We start from the raw sequence: 21,400 nt of genomic DNA on the forward strand, positions 1-21,400 counted from the left end.
CTCAGCTTGTAATAAATACAGCTTCAGAATAGGCATGGAGGAATTTGTTCATCCTGTCTGAATCAGCCTTTTTCTGCCATCAGCACTCAAGACTCTGCCCCTCTCTCTTCCTGCAGTGCAGTGTCAGAAAACAATTTAAATTCTAATATGTAGTTTAATATATGGTCCATAACAAAATCCATGTTTAATGGATCAAATAATGGACTATATTTTCTGTGTTAAGTACCAAAGATACACATAATAGAGCTTGTCACTGCAAAACAGAATAAATAACAGAAACCATCTGAGCCTGAAAGAATAAAATTCTCATCCATATCACAGCTGTATCCTTCTCCTGCTCACTTTGCTTTTTTCATACCCTTTAATGTTCTTTGAGCTGTCTTTCTAGTGTCTGCTTTAAGACAAAGAACCTGTCATTAGTTTAAATTCCTCCTTAAAATAGTCTTCTGTTATGCCTACTCCTAGCTATCTGCACTACTTCAAACTGGTACCAGCACTCAGCTCCATGCGTCTTCATGTAGGAACCAAGATACAGCTGTACAGTTTCAAGCATGTTATTAACACCGCCCCCCCCCCCCATTCCAGTATGCCTGCGGTTCCTAGTGCCCTTGATCCTCTCACACACAGGGGCATAGAAATTCCCTAGAACTAGAATGCTGCATTGCCCAGGTGTCCATACACTCTGCTTAGGATATTAATCCTGCCCCTCTCCACTTTCCATAGCAGAACTGTATCATTGCTGCTGGCCCAGGACTCTCTGAGGGTGCAGAAATGAGCACAGGTTTTGGCCCAAATTAGGTATCATATGAAACAAGGTAACTATTTGAACATACTGAGTAAACCTCCCCCAAGGCTTGCATAATGGCTTCTCTTGTTGTCAAGTCATTTTTAGGAAATGAAGGCCCCAGAACTCCTTAAAGCATGTATGTAACTTTACTCCTGTGATTAATTTCATTGACTTTGAGGATCTAGACTGTAGTTCTTGGGGACTGGAGGCATATGAATTTGTCTATATGGACCCTTAAATTGGAGGTCAACCCTCCCCCACCACCATCTACTGATACACAGAAAGTGATATTTATCCTTGAAACTATATAGGCTCCCATCATTGTAGTATCTGAATGTTTCTGACTTGTTTTATAACTAATGTTTTTTTTATACTTTTAACTAGGACAAGGCTTGCCTCCTATTTTCTGTTGCCCTGTTTTGGTTTCTGTATAATTCTGTATAATTCTGTCAAAGGATAATTTTAATTTGTTGAAGTACTGAAAGACAATTAAACTCGCCTCAGGTGACAAGTCTCACTTCAACAGTTTTAAAACCTAACATTCTACATTTTACATAACTCTTAAACTATTTCCTGTACAAACATAGCACAATAGCCATGAAAATCAGCTGGTTCTTAGATTTCAACAGAGACCACACACAACCCCTTTTGACAAAATATTGTGAAGATGTTACATGGGGTGTGACTATATCCCAGTGAGTGAATGTGATGAAGACAAGTTCTGGTTAACTTCCCTACCCACTCTCCCATCTCAATTACGAAACAGTTTTTTGATATTCAATTGAGATCTTTTAATTTGCTTAGGTGCTTTTCCCCAAAAGCACAAATGGGAAATTCCAGTAGATGCACTGATATTTTTACATTATTTTATCTTAGGATCATGTATATCATGGGATTTAGGAATACATTCACAGTCTACAATAAAAGACGCATATTGAGTCAACAGAAGCAAGACTCAGGCTTGATCTACCTTAAAAAGTTAGGTTGACCAAACTAGATTGCTCAGGAGTGTGAAAAAACACACCTCTGAATGACATAGTAAAACTGACCTAAACCCCAGTGTAGAAAGGTCAGCTGAAGAATTCTTCCATCAGCTTAGCTATCATCAGCATAGGTAGTATCTACACTTCAGTGTAGATAAGTCCTCATTTTATAGAGTTCATTCCTTAGAATTCACAACTTGTGGGAATAATACTAAAATGATGTTTAAGGTAGGTGATTATTTGACTACTTTGCCAGCATAACATATGTCAACTTTGCAAAAGAAGACCTGGCAGCAGTGGGTCTAAGAGCGCAGGTCGACTGACTTGGACTTGCAAGGCTCAAGTGACGAGGCTGAAAAAGAGAAGGGTAGGTAGATGCTCCAACTCAGGCTGGAGCTTGAGTTCTGAGACCCTCCCCGCATCGCCAATTTCAGAGCCCAGGTTCCAGCCTGGGCCAGAAGATCTACACTACTATTTTTGGCAACATAGCTCAAACCCAAGTCACTTGACTTGGGCTCTGAAATTTTTTTTTTTTTTTTGGGGGGGGGGCATTGTAGACATACCCATAGATGAGCAATAGAATGTCTCACTTTAGAGCCATGCATGTGAATGAGCTGTTTCCTTACTGGTTGAATGATAGTTTCAGTCCCTCGAGTACTGCAGTTAAAATATAGTAAAAGATATATTTTACTATATTTGTCTTTGTCTTCTTGGTAATGGGGGTAAGTCAGGATGGGAGTCATCTATAAAACTGAAACACTTTTCTTTGGTTTTGTACATAAATCTCAATCCTTTTGATAAAAGCCAAAAAGGAATCACAAAGGATACAGAAGAGGGAACTGTCTAAGCACAAATAACACTTTCTTTTCCTTTGTCACCAGTGTAAATGTTCTAATTAGACCAACTATTCTCTTGAATTAGATTGAATAGGATAATGAGTCAATGGTAATGGTAAGAACAACGGTTACTCTTAAACTAAGGCTATCTGTCTACATTTGTCCACATACTTGAGTACTGGATTGTGCTAATGCTAGCCAATGCCACTCAAACCCGCCCCAAGAGTCCACACTTGCTGTTCCAGACACACATCCAACGTTGTATACATGTGTCTAACTGCATCCACACTGCTTCTCTGGGTCCCCAAGATAAGTACTACCACTTCAGGGATCCGATATCAGGGTTCTGTGCATCACATGGAGACATTCTAGGAATCTCTTTGTGGTTTCTTGTTGGTACAGTTCTCTGCCTTCACATATTTGCAATTGGCATGTCTAGATCACGTCACCCCCTCATTTGTAACCATGGAAACCTGGGTTGAAATCATAGATCAGTTGGAGAATGTGGTCTTGCTCCCACTCTTTATGTTCATACAGTGGACTAGGTGCTCATCAAAATGCTGGTTGGCATTTCAAAGTTATTTTCTGACATGGTAAAGTTGGCATGCCTTGAGGGAGGATAAAAAAATTAATTTATGAAACAGTGGGTGGATATGCTGAATGCTGCTATTGCAATGGAATTCCCTTTTGGTTTACCATCACTTCTGGTGCAGGACAATTAGCATGGTGTGGCAGGATCATGTCATCCTGGGGACCTGGGATGACCTGCAGAGGCTCCAGGACTGACACATGAGGACACAGACCATCATGTAGCTGTGTGAGGAACTTGCACCAGAGTCAGAACAGTAGATTCAGAGAAGCCATACCAGTTCAGAAGCAGGATGCTATTGCCCAGTGGAAGCTATGCCACAAAGCAGTGGTGTACCATGGGTATCCAGAGCCTGGGGGCCAATGCTTGCATCTGTGCCCCCCCACCCCCCCCCCGGCATCATCCAGGGCTGGCAGCCTGACACTGAGCCAGCCTGATGGGGAAACTGCCTCACACCTGGAAGGTCTCAAGCCATGAATGAGGCACTGCCCTCTCCCCTGGTGGAGCGCCCCCACAGGTCTGACTCCAGCCGCGCTGCAGGCAGCTGGAGTTTGAATGAAGGAGGCTGTGAGTGCCTCCCATAGAACACTGAAGGGCCAGACTGATACCCCTCCCAGGCCAGCGCCGGGGGTCCTGGCCCCCTCCTGCCCTCCTGTTCCCACCTCTGCCTCCTCCCCCCCCCATCGGTCTGCCACTGCCACAAAGCTGCAGGTCTGTGGCACACCACTTTAGAGTTGGAAAGTCCTTTGTTAGGGTTTTGGTTAGGGAGATTTCTGAGGCGTTTAATACTGTGGTTTACTCAGGTGGCTGTCATTAAAAAAAAAAAAAAAAAAAAAAAAGCACATGAAATAATACCTGGTTTTCAGAGGATGGTGTTTCCCAACTATGCAGGTGCCATCAATGGAACTCATGTGCCTAGAGTTTATCCACCACAAGGAGTGTGAATATGTGAAACACAAAGGATACTATTTCAGCATTCTTCAAGGCTTGGACCACAGAGGTAGATTAATGAATACTAACATGGGGAGCACAGGAAAGGTTTATGGGGCATCTAGATGTCAGTGTGTCAAACTCTGTTCATATGATTGTGGCCTGCTGTGCACCTCACAATATTTGTGAGGATGCCGGCAAATATTTCTGTGCTAAGCAGGCTCAGTACTTCCAGTTTGCAAACTCTGTACATTCAACCAGATCCTACACAAATGCATACTGGTCCTGGATCCAGACAGGCAAGGGAAATTAGGGATGCCATATGTGCACACATCCTGGCAGTGCAGGAAGATAGAGGATGATAGCTGTCCTGTGCTTCTTCTGAGGGCTAGCCTTTCAGTGAAGCTGCTTTATTATATATGAGGGCACATGCTAACATACAAATGGGAGAAAAGTGCTTCTGAAGGTTTTTGTTATTATGTGATTTGCACTTGCTGAAATTCTTAGCCTGTTTCTTTGCAGAAGGTGCCTAGAACATGTTTACAGTTTGGAGTCGGGTTTCTGATATGAAGGGTTGCAGCTGTTGTGATGTGTTTGTGCTTCTCACTTTTGACAGTGTATGTAATCCTCAGCAACACTGATGCACTGTCGTTATGTCTGGGGATGCCCATCTGCTGATGGTGACAGTACAGCCATTGTTTTATTACCTTGCTTCTCATTTTGTATGTCCTTAATCTAATTTCCAACTCTGTGGGGAGCCCCACTTAACTGAATTTACACAATAGTTTAGTGGTTTGCTAAGTGGTTGCTGTTAGGGAGCATTACAGTCTCTTGTGACCTAATGAGTTTTGAATTATTTTACTGAATAATACAATTTGAACCTGTATTGAAACCCATTAACAGGTATCCTTGAACTTTTCTGAGGTGTGGGGAGGAATTGCTGTGGGGGACAAATGCAATCTTTATGTCACTCTTCTGACTGTGCATTGTCCCCAGGGTCTACTGCAATTAACAGTTATTTCAGATGCCTCTTAACAAGTTTGTTGCAATGTGTTTAAGGAGTGTGCGGGGCGGGGTACGTACAGAGGAGTGGGACTCTCAATGGCTTGGCAAAATGGACCCACCCTTTGGGTCCATGACAGAATCCTGTGCTGTGGTGAGGAATCACAGGCCTCAAACTCAGGACCTCTGGTCCCCCAGCCCCACTCAGGCCATGATGGCCAACTAGCATCTCACCTGAGTAATTATGGACGGTCCAGGGAAGGGATAGCTCACAAAGGGCTCTGCCCCCAAAACTCCCAATTGGGGGAAACATCCAGCACCCCTGATTGGCTAAGGAGCACAATATCAATGAGGATGTAATAACAGGAAGGTATCTGAGCAAGTAGAAGAATAATTGGCTGACTGCGACTATGGACCCCTCCTGCTTACCTGACCCCTGCATTCCTGCCTGCTCCTGATTCCTGTCCTCCCATCCCAGACCTCGGCTAATCCCACTTCCTGCTGTCCTGCCCTACTCCAGGCCCCTGCTCCTCAGCCTTACACCTGATACTGTCCCCAGCTGTGACTCCTGGCCTGGCACCTGACTCCATCTCTGACCTTCAGACTGGTACCTGGCACCGTCTTTGGTTTTGACTGTGCTCCGACTGCCCATGTCCCAGTCATTGAAGGCTATTGATTTCCTCCAGCAGCAGGAGAGAAGGGGATACAATCCTCCCAGTCACCCTGGCAACCCACTTCCTTCAACCAGTGGGAGGAGGGGAGTCAGCAGGAGTCACCAGCAGCCTGTTAGAGGACAGAAGACAGCCAGGCACCACTGCAAGCAGTCTCTGACCCTGGGCAGAGACCTGGATGCTTGGGAAAGCAGGAGGAAGGCTTTCCCTGCACATGGCAGAGACCAGCTAGAGAAAAGAGGGGGAGATGGTCTCCCTGCAGTCTGTCAACAAAGCACTTTCAGGACCAGCAACTGGCCTGTCTGTAACCTCAGCCAGCAGAAAAGTCTCAGGAGGAGACAGTCAGCTTCTGCTGCCACCAATCTGCCAGCGACAGGAAGATACAGCCTGGCTTTCCTGCTGTTGCTTGCCCTGCAACAGCCCACACCAGATCTGGAATTTTGGATCCAGAGACCTGACCAGCTTGCAACTGAACCTGGAGTTCCAAGTTTAAAGACTGTTGGGGATGGTTAATCCTCTCCAGGTATCCCCAGGGAGGACCTGCTTGCCTGCACCAATCTCCTGCTCACTCTGCCGGCAAAGGAACCTGAGTGCCTACCCTGTATTATAGTTAGGTTAATAGGTTAGATAGCTAGCCTATATATCTACTTATTAACCTCATTGCATCTGTGATAGGACTTTCATCTGCCTGGATCATCAAGACCTTCATTGCCAGTTCCCAGTTCAATAAAGAGTGTTTCTAACAGGATCGCCTTACATTCTTGCAACAAGTCTCCATGTGCACCACCTGGGTATCTGAGAACAGATGGACAGATGGAATTGAAAGGGAAGTCATTTTTGGATAGGAACAGTGGAGAAGTGTGTGGTCATGTGACTTAGCATGCTTGCTGACAGCTTTTTTGTAATTAAAAAGCATTATTATCTCTAATCATGTTAATCATTTAATATTTGTATTGACTGCATATTTCTCTTTAATCAAATCCTTGCATGAAGATCATAGTTATTGGTTTTTAATATGTTTGCTTGGGTAAGTTTGAATTATTTGTGAGTTCTGTGTGGTAGCCTCTGCCTTAGTGTGCTTAGCCCTTTGTCTCATTGGACGCACCACCAAGTAGTTTTATTCTTTAGCACATCAGAAGGAGGAGTCAGGCACCTGCCAGCGCACAATGAAATGAGCCCAGGAAACAAAAATTTTGGAACCTCTCTCCTGTTCACATATCATACTGGTACTAAACTAGCACTGAAAGGGGGATTACACTGGTATGTTCCAGGTTGTGGGTTTTTTTCTCTTCATTTTTAAACATTCAGCATGTGCAATAAAGGAATTAAGTAAGATGGATATCTGTCCTTTGATGACTATATGGTGGACATCAGCTGCGTTGGAAAGTAACAAATATATTCCAACTTTCCCCATCCTTGATGTGTGTATCACTAAGACGTGTGATTTCTGAACTTTGGGTGAGTTTTTAAAAGATTTATGCAGTCATCCCAGCAAAATTTTGTACACCCTGCAATGATATGGGGTAATTAACTTGGGTTTATGTGACCTGTCTGTGCCTAGGGTAGCCACCTGGTCACGAGGTCAGGGCAGGCTGCAAAAAGAGAGCAGATTCTCCCAGCACTAGTGGGTGACACTGAAGTCAGACTTCCCAACCAGCCACAAATAGTTCTTCTGATTCCCCACACTAGTTATCAAGAAGCCAAAATAAAAATATACACAGCCCCCTTTACTGCATTTCTGTCTCTGGCTTCCAATCAGCCACTAGGTCCAGTAAAGAGACCAGTTATTTAAAACTCTATGCTCTTTACCAAAAAAGGTTCCTCCTGACCCCAAAGGGTCAGCCACAGTACCAGATCAATATAAGTTTGGATCTTACCCAAAATGCCATGCTGTCAGCCAATCCTTTAGTGAATAAAACTAAAGATTTATTACAAAAAGAAACAAACAAACTAAGATAAAAGTTAAAGGATTAAAGCAATCAGATACATACAAATGATTTGAAAGTACATATACATCAGGTTTCTAGAAGAATTGTGGAGTTTGCAGGCTTGTATAGTCCCTCTGGTATACATCCAGTACCTGGATGGGTCTCAGTCCTTTGTTTCACAGCTTCTGTAGATGAGTTGATCCAGAGGTAGGTGAAGACTGAAAGACAGACTAAAGACTGGTGACTGAAGACAAAATGGATGTGGTGCAGCTGCCTTTTATGTCCTTTGGTCTGTGCCATGCTGCTTGTGGAATTTTACAGGAAGCAAAATGGAGTCCAGAGTCACATGAGTAAGTCCTGGTGACTCATCGGGGTATCCCTGGCTTCTCCCCCTAGGTCCGTTGCACCTGTGAATTTCTTAATGGGCCATCAAGCAGGCTTTCGTTCTGTAGCCATCCTGTCTGGGGTGTGGCCCAGACACAACACAATTTGAAATAGCGATATATCAGCCATATCCATAACTTCCAATACACATATAAAACATGAACATAAACATTATCACCTTACTTAGCATGTTATAGCCTTTCTAACCGTACCTGACATGGTATATCTCACATGAATTAATATGATTTTGACATATTGATGTTAAATAATATAATAAATGCCCCCCCAATCCAGCCAGTGTGACAGTTTAATTCTACAATTCTACACACCGTCAGTTCACCATGTACCAGAGAGAAAAGACACACACACAGTGAAATAAGTTTTAAATTTTACTGAAACTGGGAAGTAGATGGACAAATTTCATATTTTCTTTAAAAAAAAAAAAAAAAAAGACTCCACACATCTACAAGAACATCTTTGTGTAACTCAATCTTAACAGGTTTAGGACATCACAGTACCACACAAACACACAGTACTGCAGATGTGCAAGTGGCAGCAAATTGTTTCTCAAAGCAACATATAAACCCACTCCCCGCTCAAAAAATTTTTTCCAAGTATAATTTTCTATGAAATATGTCAGAAGTCAAGAGTTAAAAAACAAAATAACATAACGGTTCTGTTGTCTGTAGATAAAACATATGGGCCAAAGGCGTTAACATAACTCAGCCACTGATGTACATGGAACAGTGTTCTACAAGTTTCAGAGTTTGGTATAGAGCTCTCAGTCTGCTTAGTACAATGGCAAACACACCATTAAAAATCCTATAAAACTTTTATTAAAGAAAAGAAAAATGGTTAAAGCATTAGAAATGTAACATGTCTTCTCTTTTATTTTAACAACATACCTTGTTCCCTTTTGCATTAGCTAAAGAATTTTTAGAAGCAAAAACCCCCTTGTTTGACAGTCTCTTAAATGGTATCAAAGATGGTAATAACAGTCCTTTTGGGGGGAAAAGAAGTTAGTTGAGATGGGCTAGAGCTATTGTTAAAGACAGATTTCATTTAATCCTGGTAGTGTTTGGGATTCAGCAGAATCCGGTAGAGATGGTGACATTATTTGGGGCCCTTTCTCTGGCCCGGTCTGGTCAGGACATCTTTCTGGGTCAGGATGACAAAGGGCATGATATGGTGTAAACGGGAGCCATTACCATGAAGCTTCCTCCAGTAGCCAATTTTTCTCTCCAAAGTCTCTTCAAGGACCCACAAATGGAATGGTAAGTGAAATAGTCCATCCCCTTATTATTTTGTCCACCACCAAGACCTAGTTTTTGACACACCGATTTTGTGTGAATCATGGCAGTAGGTCATTTTGTTTGAACTGATTTCATCTTTCTGTCTCCCCTTCGTACATTTTCCTGTCAACATTTGTTGTTATAGGTTATTGTGACATCTTATGAACTTTCACATACCTTTTGCATTTGAGCTCACAAATAGGGTACATTTATAGGCCCAGTTATCAGAACAGTTCTCAAATTAGAAAAATATAATCTGAGAATTGTGCCCAAAGTTTAATATCTTTGAACATTTCTTCTCCTGCTCCTAGTCAGCTGCAGGGAAAGATGAGGCAGGATGGCATTCGGAACCACACTGGGGTTTTTCCAGAGGCTGCAGAAGCTGGTAATTGTGGGTGTCCCTGTGCTCCAGCCAGTCCAGTGTTGCCCTTCTGCCCAGATGGAGTGTTGTTTGAACACAGAACTGAAGGCATAACAGCACCCTGGTCTACTGATGGAGGAGGAGGAGGTGGCAGATGAGCTTGTCCTGGGGCCTCAGCAGCAGGTGGACACTGCATTTTGTCAGACATCAGTCCAGTGAACTGTTCCATATGGGTGTGTTCCCATTCTTGATGCCATTTCTCCTCCAGGAACCAGCCCAAAAGCCTCCCCTCCTGCTGCAGATCCCACTCCTCTTTTGCTCTCAGGAACTCAGACTGCTCCTGATTTCTCCACTCCATCCCAGCACATAGGTCCTCCATGGCCCTTCTACATCTTCCTCTGCTCTCCCTGGGGTGCTGGTCCTGAACTCTTGTTAGTCTCAGGAGTCAAAGGTCCTGCCAATTCAATGAGACAGTGAAAATATTGTATTTTTGGGCCTTGGGAGAAAACTACACAATTTTCCCTTCCCCACAATGTAACCTCATTTTGCTTTAGAAGGCCACAGTTTTGATACATCTAAACATTTAAGGAACATAACTGTCTCCACATATTGTGCCCTGGTTCTCAGAAAGCTGTTGCTGCCTATGAGGAAGGATTAGAGGCAAATAATGGTGAGATACAAATTAAAGTATTCACTATGGCACTAGGGAATAGGGGTGTGTGTGTGTGGGGAGAAGGGGGCTAATTCCTTCATGGTGATATGCGACCAGATGTACTTTTGACCGTTTAAGGCTGGTCTTCCTTTGGAGGACATAGTAGTATTTCAGGTACCTGAAGGGGAAAGACAAAGTGGCTTTTCAGTCCTGTGGTGGGGATTCCTCAATCTATGTCACAGAGATGTTTATGAGAGTGGTCACCCCACATCATATTATTGAATGGAAATGTTTGGTGAACTATGAAGGTTGCCCAGACAGTGTTGAGTGCCCGGTGAACCCCAAGGACTAGCTGGAGTTCATGCTGAATGAAAAATTTGCTAGATTAGACTTCCAGGATTGGGAGAAAAGTAAAATGGGAATCAACATAATTCTGAGCTAGAATGGAGAGCTTTCATCCAAAAGGAGATCTGAACCAGAAATACCCGTCCCTCCACTGTCCCTTTCTGAAAGCCCTGCCTGTGTGCCTGACGGTTGGCCATAAAATGAAGAAGAAAGACCCTGAAACTTTACTAATTGTCCTAGGACATGGCATAGCTTTGCAAAACTTTCCCTCAGACAGCTTTGAAGGTATGCTTCCTGTGTTCTCTTCCCCCAGCAAGACTGGATCTCAACCCTCCCGCCCCCACACCTGGCTTCCAGGACATTTGCTGCCTGACAGCTTAGCCGAGAAATGAACCGACACAGGAACACACTGATTTTTGCTTTCCAAGGTATCTACAGAATGTGTTCTGCAAAAATTCTGGTTTTTAAGAAATCAGCGAAGTTAATTTTTGTGTAATCTATCTTGTTGAATGCCCATTTTGGGGTCAGGCATAGCAGGGGCTGGTTGAAGGGGGACAGCTGAAGGAGGTTCATATGGGGGGGAAATGTGACAATGGCATCTCACACACACACACACACGCCCGTTGGTAGCAGTCCTACCATTCTACCTTTAATAATAACTGTCTCTGCTTTCCCTTGGCTGGCTGATGTTCAGTCAACCAAGGAAGACTTGTTTAAAGGTCTTCAATTCAAAATCATCAGAACCTGATAGGTCCATTCAAGGGGGCAGTCAGGAAGGAAAGAACTGGGGGTATGTAGGTCAATTTTTTTTCTCCTTTAAAAGCCAAACAATGTTTATGAAAGGAAGGGGAAGTATGGACTCCAGAAACTAGGGGTGCCCTCAGAACAACAGGTAAGGGGTTGAGAGCATGTCCTATTAGCACAATGTTAGGGGCACCACATCCTCTGGCTTCATCTTATCTTGGGGCTGATATGGCCCTCATTACCATAATAGCTGAATGCTAATGTGCAACCACAGTGAGATATTTAATATTCCTAATTTTAAGAGTTAGGGCTGCTAGGGAAAGTTTACGCCAGCCCCTATGGACTATCCACTTATTGTTTTCCTTTTCCATAGTGGAATAACTTAAGACTTGCCAGACTGAATTGTCCTGTCACTGATATTAACAGTGCTAGAAACTTCAAAGGAAAATAGAAAAACTCCATAATAGGCAATTTATGCAATAACATGGCTAAGGGGAAGCTTTTCCTACTCCAAACATTAATTAGTTGAAATATTAGGAGGCAGCAGGTCGACTATCTCTTATGCATTTTTATCTAAGCTAGTAAAATTGCTGCTGGTATTCTCATTATCCATATAAATGTCTGCAAGCAGGTGCATTTCCCATCTTGCTTTCAGACACCAGTCTACACACTGTGCAGAGCGCAGACTTATCCCCTTCCTGGAGGTTGGTTTTATTAAATTGGCAGCAATGAAACAAAGGTCAGCTCGAGCCTTATCTCAGGGCATTTTTTTTGGAAGCGGCATTACAGCCTGAAATATTTTCAAAGGTGGTCAAAACAAAAAACGTTCGAGAACCCCAGGAATAACGGTTGACAGGATGCAGTGTTTCAATCAAACGTTAAAGCCTACTTAAAATGTCTGTCTAATCCTTTTTAAATCTTACTAAATAACATTATTGTGGCAAAGTATCCAAGATGATGTGCAGCCCCCCATAGGGGCAGAAGGAAAAAGATGGGCAAATAGAAACTGGAGTGTTGTTAATCTTCCAGAAGAGAGGGAAACATGCTTACATTTACATGTACTCTTCTGTAGAGACGATTGGAAATCTTCTGATGCAACATTTTTCCATTGGAAAATCCTAATTAATCAAAAGTGAAATATTTTGCAGAAATGTTTCAATTTCAAAAAAGTTTATTTTAAAAGAAAAATGGGGGAGAGGGAAGTTGATAAGGTTGAACCCTTTGAGTTAGTGGCTCTCAACCTTTCCAGACTATTGTACCCCTTTCAGGAGTCTGATTTACATACCCCCAAGTTTCACCTCACATAAAAACTACTTGTTTACAAACACAGGCATAAAAATACAAAAGTATCACAGCACACTATTACTCAAAAATGGCTTACTTTCTCATTTTTACCATATAATTATAAAATAAATAAATTGGAATATAAATATTGTACTTAAATTTCAGGATATAGAATATAGAGCAGTATAAACAAGTCATTGTCTGTATGAAATTTTAGTTTGTACAGACTTTGCAAGTGCTTTTTATGTAGCCTGTTGTAAAACTAGGCAAATATCTAGATGAGTTTGATGTACCCCCTGGAAGACCTCTGTGTACCCTCAAGGGTATGCATACCCCTGGTTGAGAACCACTATTTTGAGTGATTCAGAGACTGTGAATGTGTTCTGCTGGGTTGGGCGCTGTGATGGGGTATGCCAGGCCTTTGTGGCCCATTGCTAGAGGATCAGTTGCTCTACTATATCCCATTCCAGGAAGCACCAAAGCAGGAGGAAAAGAGCAGTAAAGTTGGGTCCTTCAGGCCTTCCTAGAGAGGCCTTACTAGAGCAGCCATCTTGTGCATGAGAGGCCTGGTCCTCCAAGTGGCAGAAGGGGTATCAACAGCCAATCAGAGCCCTGCAGGCTCAGATAAAAGGAGCTGCAGGGCCTTAGCTTGTCAGTTCCTGGCTGGGACTAGAAGTGAAGAAAGATGCTTCTTGCTGGCCTGCAATAGGGCTGGAGACAAGAGGCCTGGTAGGAAGAGGCCAAGGGAAATAGTAGTGATGGATTGGAGGAAGCAGTACATGCTACTGTGTATAGGATCCCTGGGTTGGAGCCTAAAATAGTGGGTATGTCTGGGTTCCCCACTAGCCACAGGTAAAGTGCCCTAAACCCCAAAAGGGGATAGGCCTTACCTGGCAACCCAAACAAAGGGTTGAATTTTAAGGGCCCAGAGCTGAAGACCTAGGGAGGACAAATAGACTATTTACTTATTGGACTCTTTAGTTTCCCCAGAAGGGGTTCATTTGGACTTGGTGACTTGGTTGGAGATCCAAGACACTGAAGACTCTCCAAAGTCAGTCAGCAGGCTGAAGGGGTCTCCAGGGCTCAGAAAAATGACTGTGATGCTGTACCCTACTGCTCTGGTTCTGTCCAGGTCATACTAACTGCAATTTGTATTTGAAACACTTACATTGAAAATATTTCCAGCTGATTTCTCAATCTACTTATGGAAAATTATATTGAGACCAGAATATTCTATTAAAAGAAAAGTACCACACAATTTAAAGGAAATATAGCCTTACTTTTTCATGGACTAAAATAATGAAGAAAACACTTCATCCCAGCAATGGTCTTGTTCAGGGTCTTTCTCCACAGCAGAAATCTGGCTAGTATTCATAATCCACAGGATAATGATGCTAATAAATATATGTTGCAGGGGTATTTGTAGTAAATCCATTATTAAAACTACATTGAGATTTGCTCTTATAGCAATGGGACAAATATAGAACTAAGTTTCTACATTCAATCACCAAATTTGGCACAATAACTCTTCAGAAGACAACTGAAGTTAGTGTAACTTTTTAGAGTGACATCTTTAACTTTTGTAGTCTGCTCCCTTTTTAAAATTTTGCTGTTTCTCTCACATTTCTTTGGGATCCGCTAGCTAAAAACCCACAGTCCCAAGCTCCAAACTTGACCTACACCTTTAGTTTACACCTCAGTTTTAGGTAATTGTGGAATATTACATTTAAAACCACAAATTACTCTAAACTAGCACTGATTAATTGTTTTGTTGCCATGGTTAGTCATTATAAGTGTCATGTTTCTCGGATGTAGTTCAAGGAATCTTTGTTCCTGACTGCCCCCGACTCGCCAGCAGTGCCTAGTGAACCAGGATGCAGATTAGGCAGTAGAGAGTGGAGATAAGATGGGGGGACAGGAAGTGTGACAGGATCCATAGGGACATGATGTGTTGTGATGCGCTTTGGAGAGGATGGGCTGAGCAGGACTTTGGGAAGATGGGGGAAGTTTGAATGAGAATGGGGAAGCAGCCAAGGGAAGAAACTTAGGAAGTGTGTGTATGGGGCAGTGGATTGATTAAGGCTGCCCAGGTTCTCTGTGCAGACATCCTCACTCATCCTTCTGCTTTCCAAGGATGAGGCAGTAGCATTGTGTGAGGGCATTAAAGTGTCAAAGACATGGTACAGAGGCAATAGTCTCTCTCCCCTCCAGGCCCTGGTACTCCCTTGGTGTTCCAATTCCCCCCACTCAACCTATTTGTCATCCATATCATCTTCTCATCCCCATTCACCCCCTTCTTCCTCATCCCTGTGCACTTCAGTTTTGATTCTGCAGGTGCACCCTGCATCAGTTTGTGGAAGGGTTGATTTGGTTGAAGTGGTTTAGGTGTTTGGAGAGGGCATGCGGAGTGAGTAAGAAGGAAAGAGTAAAGTCGAGTTGTGTGGAGGAAACATGAGAAAAAAGCAGACCTTGAGCTGGGGCAGTGGAGAGCTGGAATTGAGGACGTGGAAGGGAAAGATATTTTCTGTAGTGAACTATATGTGCTGTAGCCTTAAATCTCCCCATAAATACAACACACAAATGTTCTTACATATGTGAATTTCAATTTGTAACTCCTCAAAATCGGATTACTTTTTTTGCACAAGTCTGACGGCATAGATCAACAATACATACAACTCATAAACTTTACAGCAAAATATCTGGCAGCCACCATTTACAGTCTGACCGCACTCCCCAACACACACACGTACACACACAACTATGCATAATATAACTTTAAAAAGTCACCATAATTTTATATTAATCAAAGCATATCAGCATAACCAAAAAACATGGTCTTAGTTCACAGGTGCATTGGTGGTTCTGTGAAAGTGTGGATGTGTGTGGGTGGTGAAAGGAAGGTGATGAAAGTTGAACATGGAAAATGAATGAAATGTTGATGAGGTGGTGTATGACTTAACTGTTTCTTTTCCCTTGCTTATTTCATTTGTGTTGATGGCACATACTATCTTGCAAACTAAACTCAGTGTTTGACCTTGTCCATACTTGAAAGTTCTGCTGCTTTATCAATGCCAGCATTCCCCTAATGTGGATGGAGTTATGCCAGAACAATTTATTCCATTTTGGGAACCAAATTAAACTATACAGGTATAAGGCTTATTCTGGTATAACTGGGCTTTTACTGGCATAAATATTGGTAAAAAATCATAACCGTAATTGACACTATGTCAGTAAAACTTTTAATTATAGACCAGCCTTCCATGATAATTTTTGTGTAAAGATTATAACACTCACACTTTATGTGTATTCCATTTAAAAAAAACCCTTGTATTAAAAGACCATTGCCATTGCATGATTAAACACTCAGAAGTCAGGAAATGACACTTAAGGTTATACATGCAACTTTGATTATATGATTTACAATAATTTTTCAAATACTGTGTTTTTTACAAATGTAGATGTGTAAATATAATTTGATTTAAATTACCTTCAAGGAATGTTTTAATCAAAATGTGTAAATTACACCTTAGACAGTTGAAAGGAAAATTGTATGGTATTGTATTGATTGAGAAATTATGTGTCATTATGTCCATTATTGAAGGGTAATGCGTATGTACAAAGGGGCAGAGTCACATTAGCATGTGCCTTCTTAACTTTGGCATTTCATGAGTTTTGAATGCTTAACTGTGTGACCATAAAGGTTTTTAATGTAACTTTAATGGAATGTCCAAAGTGGTTGTGGTTGAGTGAAGTGAACATATTCCAGTTTGTCTGTTTTTTCTATTTCATGCACTTCGTATCATCCGTAGGAGGGAGTCTCTATCTTCTACATGTTAAAATCTGTACAATTTTCACCATAGAAGATTTAGAGCCGTTGTGTCACTGAATGAGATTTTAAGGTCTCCTGAGGAATCGTGCCTTGTTCACTTTGTACTTTACAAGGAAACGCACAGACTGAGGTGAGAACTCCTGTGGAGCCCTGCCTCATTAACAGAAAAAGGTGCAACTCTGAGGCCAGGGTGCCTGTAGATAGGGAAAATTGCTTTCTGAGACTTTATGAATGAAATTGTTCAGTCAATTCTATTAACTGTATTGTATCTGGTATATTTTCAAAAATAGAGAAGCGTGGGCTGAGTTCCACTGTACTAGTTCCACTGTACCATTTGGCATTCAGCAGCTTTACTCAGCCTTGTGCAATCTATTTATGCAGCTTAATAGCATTATGTTCACCTATTGCTTGTTCATATTTTATGAATAGTCACATTTTTACTGAAAATATAGCTATTGTCTGTATATGTCTCCATTGATAGTCACTTTAAATTTGTAATCTTACCCACCCTTTTAACTTGGGCGGATGATGGAATTACTGATCACCATATGGCTTAGTAAGACCAAAACTTTTTTTTACAACACTCATTTATCTGTGCAAATAAGTTACCTTGCAGACTGCTGTCTCGCAAAATGCTTTATAGTAGTAAAGCTGTAAAAACTTGTAGAGGCACCTGGGTGGCAAATTTGTCTTTTAATAACCCAGTATTACTTGATAACAACCAAATGCACAAACCTCTCACTGAAGTTGGGGTAGCTGAGGTCACTCAGAACCTCTGAGAATCAGGTCCTAAATCAAGGGCCTGAGATGGCATCATTGAAATGATGGTGAGTTTTGCAACTGATTTTTCAATGGCAGCACAAGCCAGCCCCGTCAAAGTTTTCTATTACAATAAATTGAAAACAACCAGTTAATAAACAGTAAAAATAATGGAGGGGGGAGTGAATTGAATAAAAAATTAAAATGTTCCTTTTGTTTTGAACTTGCAAAATTTCCCTCCCTGACTAGCTTCACTGTCAGGCACAACAGGCATGTCTTGCAGAGAGGCCAAGGACTGACTATGCATGGAGAGCAGCTACAGCCTTGCCCTTTAAAAGTGCTTCTTGCAGATCGGGGTGAAATCCTGGTCCTAATTAAATCACTAGGAGTTTTGCCATTGAATTCTCTGGATCCAGGATCTCACCCCAGGATTGAAGTGGGAAAGCTTGCACAGCTACTTCTAAACAAGTTATCTGTGGAAAGAGAGGGTTTGAGGCTATGTCTACACTAGAGACCTTACAGCAGCACGGCTGAACCACTGCAGCTGCATCACTGTAAGGTCTCCTGTGTAGCCACTCTGTGCTGATGGGAGAAAGCTCTCCCATTGGCATAATTAAACCACCTCCAACAAGCAGCGGTAGCTATGTCGGTGAGACAACATCTCCTACTGACATAGCGCCGTCCACCCTGGCACTTTTGTTGGTGAACCTTAGGTGGGTGGGGTTTTTTCACACCCTTGATTGACAAGTTTTACTGACAAAAGTGTAGACATAGCCTTAGTCTCCAAGAGTGCCAGGTGAACACCTTCAAGGAACAATACATTCAATTTTAAAAAAGTGATAATTCATCTCTGCCCTCTATCTTCCCCCACACCCACCAATTAATATACTGCATGGTAGCAGCTTTTAGTCTTACCGCTCATTATGAGATTAGTAATAGCAGGGAGTCTGCAAAAATTATACTGACCTGAATTCCCCAGAACTCAAATCCCTTTGACTTCTGTCAGTGCTTGATGCATTGAAGCATTTCCTATAATCAACACTTTCTTTGCTCCCTAGTTTCTCCTTGTAAAAGTCAGGTGAATTCCCCAGTGTTCCTGCTGTGTGAACAGTTATTACTTAATTCCTATTGTTCAGATGTTCCCAGTTTTTCTAAGAAAACAGCTGTTACCATGATCATTTTCAAAGGATATAACACTCTCCTTGTGCCTGCAGCTGTTTGCTTTAATCAGAATTTAGACAAAGGGACCACACCCAAAAAACCTGCTGATTATTCACCTTAGAACATGGAATCTGTTGCTGAACCTAATAACCTAGTGCAAACAGAAAAGCTTGCATTACTGCCACTGCCTTGCACACTGGTGAAAGGAATAAACTCAACAGTTCTCATTAGCAGTTCCCCACCAATGTTGCTCACTGCTGAACTGAGAGAAAACTGGCATTGATTTTTTTTATAGAGATTCCAATCATACAAGTAAAAGTAAATCTTGGTTCAAGCATAGGTGCTGGAATTATGGGTGATAGGGGTGCTGCTGCATCCCCCCCCCAACTTGGAGTGGTTTCCATCATATACAGGGTTTACAGTTTGGTTCAGTGGCTCTCAGCACCCCGACTGTACAAATTGTTCCCACACCCCTGGATTCAAGAGTATGGGTGTCTAAGGGGAAAGGGGAGCAGAATACTCCAGTAATGGACAGTGTGCCATAGAAGAAGAGTCTTGAGTAGGGGGACAGTGTCATATCACATTGCCCAGATGGGAGCTTTGGGAAGCCCTGTCTCAAATATACAATGCCTTCCAGGGCTACTGGAGAGCACAGCTACTGGGCCTGTCCTTCCAAGGATCAGCCCTTTTCTCTGCCAGCCAGCAGAGTTGAACCATGACCACATCTATTCTTTACTCCTTTTAAACTGGTTTGTGCTCCAGCATAGCATTGCTGGCTCCTTGTGTCCACTGTTCTTCTGCACTTATGTGAAGCACTTTATAGGGTGTTTTTGGGATGGTCTGCTCCTTATGGGTATGACTACCTAATGGTCATTCTATTCATCACCTGGCATGGATCCTTAAGTGTTGAAAGGTCTGATTAAAGATGCAAGGATCTGGAAGATATTGGGAGAGAGAAAGCAGCTGTGGGAGCGAGCAGGACTTGAAAGGAAATTCCATTACTGTTTTGTGTTTAAGGGCAGGCAGCCGGAAGCCTTGCAGAGAGGGTAGGGCAAGGCTCCCTTCCCACCCAACCAATTGGGGATAAGCTGGGATAAAGGGACCAGTATAAGAGCTGCCTCATCCCTCACAGCAGGCAGACACCAGCAGGAGAAGCCTTTTAAGCCTGAGTACTAAGTGGAGCCAGCTGAGAGAGATGCTGGTTATGGCCCTTCAGTGGGCTGAATTGCAACCTAGTTCCAGGTGGATGGCTGGGGCTCCTGCCATGAGAAGATGTGTAGAAACCAAGAGAACCCTGAGTGGGCTGGAAACAGAAATCAGGCTTCAGAGGAAATCAGAAAGCCAGGCAAACCTTTTGTTTGTTTCAGACTTTGTTATGGGCCCTTTTTGAGTTTTTGTAATAAACCAACCCTGAGGAAAGAATTATTGAGTCAAATGTCAAGAGGGCCTGAAGAGGCGTTATTGACTTCCTGAGAAGGAAAACTGAGGGGGGGAGTACCTTTAGTGCCATACTAACTCAGCAGGGGGTGGTAAAGGGCGAGCATGCCCTATGACAGTGCCATATCCCTTGACTGTGAAAAGAGAGCTCAGAGTCCCTTACCCCATCCATATAAGAGAGTGGATGTGCATCCTTTTGATGAGGATATGTGAACTGATCTATATTTTCTCAATTCTGAGCTCAGTCTTTGGAGCACTCATCATCTGATGGCTTCCACTGTGTGAAGATCCCTGTAAGCCGGGGTCTGGATCATCTGTTGCTGCTGGGTGCACAAAGTCTGCAGCAACTGATGCTGCCGTTGCAGCTGAGCCACTTGCTGCTGGTGTTGGCTTTCCACCCACCATTTCACCAGACAATCGGCCTCCATCATCGGACCTGTCGGCGTCCGCACTAGAGCGCCGGCACGAGCAGGCCCCCTTTGCATCAGGGGGTGTTGCCTGCATTCTCTACCATGTGTAAGCCAGGGTCCGGTTTGGTCTGGTCATTGCGGCCCTTCCTCGGGCCCAGGCTCTGAGGAAGGCCACTGCACCTTCCTAAAAGGGGAACAAGGCAGTCTAGTAGCTTGTCAATGCGAGGCATGGGGTAAGCGTTGACCTTCGAAATCTCATTGACCTGCTGAAAGTCAATACAGAAGCGCTGGGAGCTATCAGTGCTAGTACTATCGGGCTCTGCCACTCACTAGTTGAGGGCTCGATGACACCCAGGTGCAACATGGCCTGGACCTCCTCCTCTACCGCCGCCTGTAGGTGGCGGGGAGGCGAGCCTGTGCCCGTCCGCATGACCTCACCTGGTTGGGTTTTGATGATGTGGTACACCTGGTCGGTCTTTCCAGGGGTTGCGGTGAAGGTGGTGGCGAAGGTCTCGATCAAGTGCCGGGTCAGCTGCAGCTGGGGTCCAGTAAGGGTGCCCCTGAGTTGGGGTTCTCCTGGCTCCTCCTGCTCGGGGATCAGTGGGCCCAGCTCTGAGTCTGGGGATTGCAAGTTAATCAACAGTCCCTCTCCCTCCCGCCAGGGTTTTAACAGGTTGACAAGATACACCTGTTTCTTCTTTCTCCAGTTGGGTTGGCAGATCTCGTAATTCATGGGGCCAATGGACTGAAGGATCTCATACGTTCCCTGCCATCTGGCAAGCAACTTGGACTCCACTGAGGGCAGCAGTACCAGGACCCGGTCCCTGGGCTCGAAGGAGCGGGTTCAGACTCCCTGGTTGTAGGCCTGGGCCTGGCTTTGCTGGCCTGGAGGTTTTCCTGGGCCAACGCCCTGGCCTGGCAAAGGTGTTCTTGAAGACCGAGCACGTACTGGAGCATCCCCTTAGATGGTGACGGGGCCTGCTCCCAGTGCTCTTTCATTAAGTCCAGGATCCCAT

This window comes from Emydura macquarii, unplaced genomic scaffold (genome assembly GCF_026122565.2).
Source record: "Emydura macquarii macquarii isolate MOO-44397 ecotype Brisbane River unplaced genomic scaffold, CSIRO-AGI_Emac_v2 contig_2680, whole genome shotgun sequence".
Taxonomy (NCBI): Eukaryota; Metazoa; Chordata; order Testudines; family Chelidae; genus Emydura; species Emydura macquarii.